Source organism: Aegilops tauschii, chromosome 1 (assembly GCF_002575655.3).
Source record: "Aegilops tauschii subsp. strangulata cultivar AL8/78 chromosome 1, Aet v6.0, whole genome shotgun sequence".
NCBI classification, from domain to species: Eukaryota; Viridiplantae; Streptophyta; class Magnoliopsida; order Poales; family Poaceae; genus Aegilops; species Aegilops tauschii.
The window spans coordinates 216,581,994-216,587,119 of record NC_053035.3 but is presented as its reverse complement, the minus strand read 5'-3'; the positions used below and the strand labels follow the sequence as shown (position 1 = coordinate 216,587,119).

The 5,126-nt window shown below is 46.1% G+C and overlaps 1 pseudogene; it reads left to right on the top strand.

Moving 5' to 3' along the window:
* The first annotated feature begins 578 nt into the window (after positions 1–578).
* On the top strand, positions 579–2,570 carry LOC109756006 (cold-regulated 413 inner membrane protein 1, chloroplastic-like; annotated as a pseudogene).
* The last annotated feature ends 2,556 nt before the right edge of the window (positions 2,571–5,126 follow it).

Sequence of the window (5,126 nt, the reverse complement as noted above, 5' to 3'; positions counted from 1 at the left end):
TTCGTGGGTCGTGGCCTCGTGTGTCTGTTTGCTTTTTATTTTTTTCCTTTTTTTTCGAGCGGGGATGGGAGAAACGAGCGATGGGAGGAGAGATCGAGGAGGTCGAACCATCACGACGTCCGATCCTCCTTCCCCCACGATCAGGCCACCCGCACAGCATGGCATGCAAAAAGCAACGATCAGGCACACACGTCTCACGCCCCCGTCGGCACCCAACCTCCTTGCTCCTCCCGATCTCATCTATCTCCTGAAAAAAATCGCCACAGCCGTCCAGCCCGAAGCAGCCGCTCTCCCTCGTATTCCTCGCCGCCGTCCACTCCTAGAGCTTCCTCCTCCACCAAGCGCCCGCCCTCCCATGGTCGTGGCCTATCCTCCACTTTTCCTCACTGTACATCCCCGCACCGACGTACACGAAGCTCACGCAGGCTGCCATTTATCATGCTCACCACCATCCTCGCGCTCAAGCACAGGCCACAGATAGATGATGGCGTTGGCCGCGTTGACGAGGTTGGGAGTCCCTCGACCCAACCCTTGCCCTCGCCTGCATTGACGGGCCCGCCCGTGACGGGACCGAGACCATGTCCATCTCGCCGTGCCTCGTGATCCCCACTGCGGCGCCCTGCCCCGTGCCCGCGGCCCGCCGGGAATGCGGGCTTTTCCCCCGCCGTGCGCACCGGCGCGCTCAGGTGAGGCTGCTCGCCCTCGCCTGGTTCCCCCGGCGCCCGCCTTCCGTCTACTCACCGTGCCGTCGGGTGATCTCTTTGTGCGTGTATGCAGGGGATACGCCGCTCTGCCGCAGCCGCTGGTCCGGCCGTGCCGGAGCCGGGGGAGCGCCGTCGTGTGCAACGCGTCGGTGTAGCTCAGCCCGCCCACGACGCAGTGGGTCTCCGTCGCGGCCGCCGCGTGAGTGCCTCCCCTCATCTCCTTGGCGATACCTAAAAGTACCTTTTCCGGTGCAGTTTGCTCCTACAGAAACGCATGAGCCCTATCCGGGATCCGAATCTGTTCGTGCTTTTGCTTGCAAGAGCTGTAAATTGCGCAACTGCTGGTGTCAGATTGTAAGTTGCGCGATCCTGTCATAGATTCTGCAACCTGTCGATGGTTACTCGTTCAGAACTCAGAGGGCATCATACAACAACTGTTAGATGGAGTCTGTTCTTGATTAAACATGAGCTGATATTTTCACAGCAAGTAAAAAAATAAACGCATCATGTCCACAGCTCTAGGAGGTAGGAGCAACATTAACACACTTCACAAGAACTAGATAGACAGTGTACTTGCAGTACCATATGCTGCGATGACGAATGCTGCTAGATATTCAGTCTGTTTACACATGAACATGACACCTTGTGTTCAGTAGCATCACTCTGTATCACAGGAAAGTGCAATGCATGGTTTTCGTATTAAATGTTTGAATGTCATATAACTCGAATGCAGAAATTTACTCAGCGTTTGGACCACTTGGTGACTTGCTTAGCTTGCTGCAGAATTGTAGTGTTACTTTATGCTTCTGGTCCATCATAAGTTACTATCGATCGCATTCATGTTACGATACTAACTTGTCAACACCAAGGTGGTAATCTTGCTTCAGATCTTGGATGAGTTACTGGAGCTATTCAGGCCATGACTCCAAATTGTAATTGCTTTCTTGAGGACCGGCAATCTTGAATAACTAAAAGTAGTAATAATTCTTTGAAAACTCAGCTCTTGCTATTCGCCATGTAGTTTCTTCCATTCTGTGACATATTTGGTTTTGTCATAAAATGTTGGACTATTATTTGAGCATTTTATTTATTACTCTTTTGCCTATTGTAGAGTGCTCTTGCTTGCTAAAGGCACAAGCATACACAAATCTTTCCTCGTGCCATTGTTTGGTCTGCGAGCACCTAGCCGTGTAATCTCATGGATCAAGTACGGTTCTGCCACTTGGCCCAAAAGAATTATTACCTTTTCCTCTTTTCTTGCTATTTCTACTGGATGTTTATTCTTTTTGAGACAAGAATACTTACTTTTGGCGTACTTATCCTATGGTGTCTATTCCAAATTTTAGGAGAGAATATGGGCTGTGGACTGCTTTTCTTGCGCTTGCAGTGCGTTTGTTCTTACCCTTTCCAGGTAGAGTAACAACGAAGATCCATACGTCCTGCTTAAAATCAAGTATGATATTTGACAAGAGATGGAACAGATATATGTTACTTATGCATGTGTGTCTGTCTATTGCAGATGAGCTAGAGCTTCCACTGTCAACGATGCTGGCGGTCAGCATTGCTCCTTACCAGGTGATGAATGTGAGGTATGTAACATTCTCACCAGTTTGAAAGACATTGGCTGTACTGCTGCATATGTCTTTGATAATTCAACCACTTGGTCAATTGTCCGCTAGATGAAAAGTGTCTAAAAAGAAAGGAAATGAACCTGTAGAAGAACTTTTAAGATGAGAATTCATCGCCTAGCTTAGCCAGTGCAACGTGAAAAAGGTATAAGAGGATCTAGCTTAATCCATGCGTATGGTAGCAGATCATATACTTTGCTTTTTTCAATTTTCTAAATTACAGTTTCACCCCTAGCCACATTTGCGGGTAAAACATTGTAGTTTGCGCAAGCAGCAGATCTAGAGAATCTTTTGTAGGGTGTGAGTTACTTGATAGACATCTAATAAAAAGAGGCATTTTCTTTCAGCTTGATACAGAATATACCAGTGCTATTGGGTGCTCTTTGGTACTACAATTGCCTCACCCACTCTACAAAACCTTGAGTGTATACGGTCTTTTGTTCTTCACTATTACATTATTAAGGCTGCTAATTTGTGATATGTACAGATGAAAACACATAATGCGACATAATTGATTCATCTGACGATCCAGTGTTCCATCTGCTCTTTTTGTGTGAACTCCAGCTAGAAAATTTAGCTGGGGTATTTTTTTGCCACTTATTATTTGTTACAAAGAGTTGGGTGTTTCCAGACACAAAATTTTTTGTTTACTGGTTTGTACCAATGGGTTAGTTCCATCTCAGGTTAAATTAGTCAGTGTTGATAAAAAAATGAAATTTGGCCATATAGGTTGATCGATCATTGATGGTACAGATGTGAAAAGCAACAATTTTATATCCCACTGTGTTGGACCCAAATACCTTCTGGAAAAAAATTATGAAGGGTGGGATACTAGAACGCCATGTAATTTCAATTATATCTTTATAAAATAGGTGGAATTTTAGGTATGGTCTGCTATCCCCCCCCCCCCCAACCCCCTCCCTAATTTGGTTCTATTTGTTTTTTAAGGTACCTATTTATTTTGAGTTTCTCTATATCAAACACAGAGGTTGAATGTATGGATGTTTTTTTTGACGGGAGGTTGAATGTATGGCTTAGCACTACACGTGGCTTGTTCTGCTCAAGTTATTTCAGATACATGCCTCAGTTAATCCTTTGTAGGATCTTGAGGAGCTCTTCTGTGTTGTAGTGCTTTGAAGGTGAAGCACGTTCCTTGGATTTTGCTCTGTTATTGTTGTAAGAAGTAGTATCTTTGTGCTTTTAGCATTGAGAATATTCAAGGAACTACCTACTACGACATCATTTTCTAGGAAAATTAGGTCATAACAAGAGACGATGAATCCGTTATTTTCCTTGTTGTGGGTAGGGTCGAATTTTGAATGACCAAGTTTTTGTATGATTTTGATTGACCAAGCTTGCTTGCTGCTTGCTTGTCAGTCAGGCTATGTTGGTGGATTTTAGAGAGAACTTGTCTTCGAACAATACTATCCAGAAGCAGCAAGGGAAAGACAACCATTGCATTACTACACTTAGATAATTTTGACTTGTTAGCTACACCCTTTGGATGGTGCTACTTGTAGAAAATTATAGACAATCAACCCTTCAAAATTTACCGGACACATCATCCTGGAGTACAAGATATTTTTATAACTATGCCTACAGCTCATGATCTCTATGCCTAAATTTATTATTTGGTGGCATTGTGAGGATATTTTCCACGGTGACCAATATCCATTAAGCTATAAGAGATTTGATTGAGAACATGGAGATACATTTTCTCTTACACATAATGATAAGAATGTATGTCGACTATTTTATGGGTTGAGCGCTTTTGGCAGAGGGCTTGTTAGAGCAAAGAGTTGATCGTGTGTTTGTAGTTGACAGGGAGACAACTGGCAAGGTTGGAACACCAACAATGATGATGAATGACGTGCAAATTTATTGTTCCGTGGCAACGCACGGGCACTAAACTAGTATATATATATATATATATAAGGTAAGTTTCATTTGTTCTCCTTGTTTATTTCTTCAAGAACAATAAAGAAAACAAATGAAGAGAAACTTTCACCATCGATCTAGTGCTTCCAATCAAAACCAACTGGATTGGAGACATGAACATGAATCCGTCATGTCTCCACAAATGCCTGCCGCAGTGCTCGTGACCAGACTTACTGCCGTGGAGGAAGTGGATGGAGATGGAATGGAGCTCTTCTAAATAAATCATCCTACCACACACGAATCAGAGTGTGCAACCCAGGCTAACTCAAAAAGTCACTCCGATCTGGGGAGATGGAGAGGAAGGAGAGACCCCACCTTCAGTGCAGGTGTTGTTGAGGGAGAAAACCGACGGTGGCACGTGTGGGTCACCAAGAGCTGTGGTCGACGACTGGGTGGGGGGCATGGGCCGGCGGAGTCCGCCGGTCTCGATCTACCGGCAATGGCGTGCTGGGCTAGGTTGACCTGCGATGATCACAAGGCACCCACGGGAGTGGCCTCCCCCAGAACAACAGCTAGAGTATCCAGGGCCCAGGGTCCAGGGTCGCCGGAGCGGCATCGCTCGCAGGGGCTCACGGGTGGCTCGCCGAGGTCACACATGGAGGCGCTGACGGGGACGCGAGGTAGCGGGGTCAGAGCAAAGTCATCAGAATCGTGGGGTGGCTCACCGGGGTCACACCGGATGGCGTGCCTGGATCATTTTGGATCGCTCCAGTACCGTTGTCTCGTCTCGCCGGGTCACTCTGGACTATGGGGGAGGTTTGGAGAATTGGATGCGGTGGTGTCCTATATTTACTCTCCTCGTCGGTTACGGGAGGGGAAGGGGACGCGAAAGCTATTTGTTATTTGTTTGTTGTGG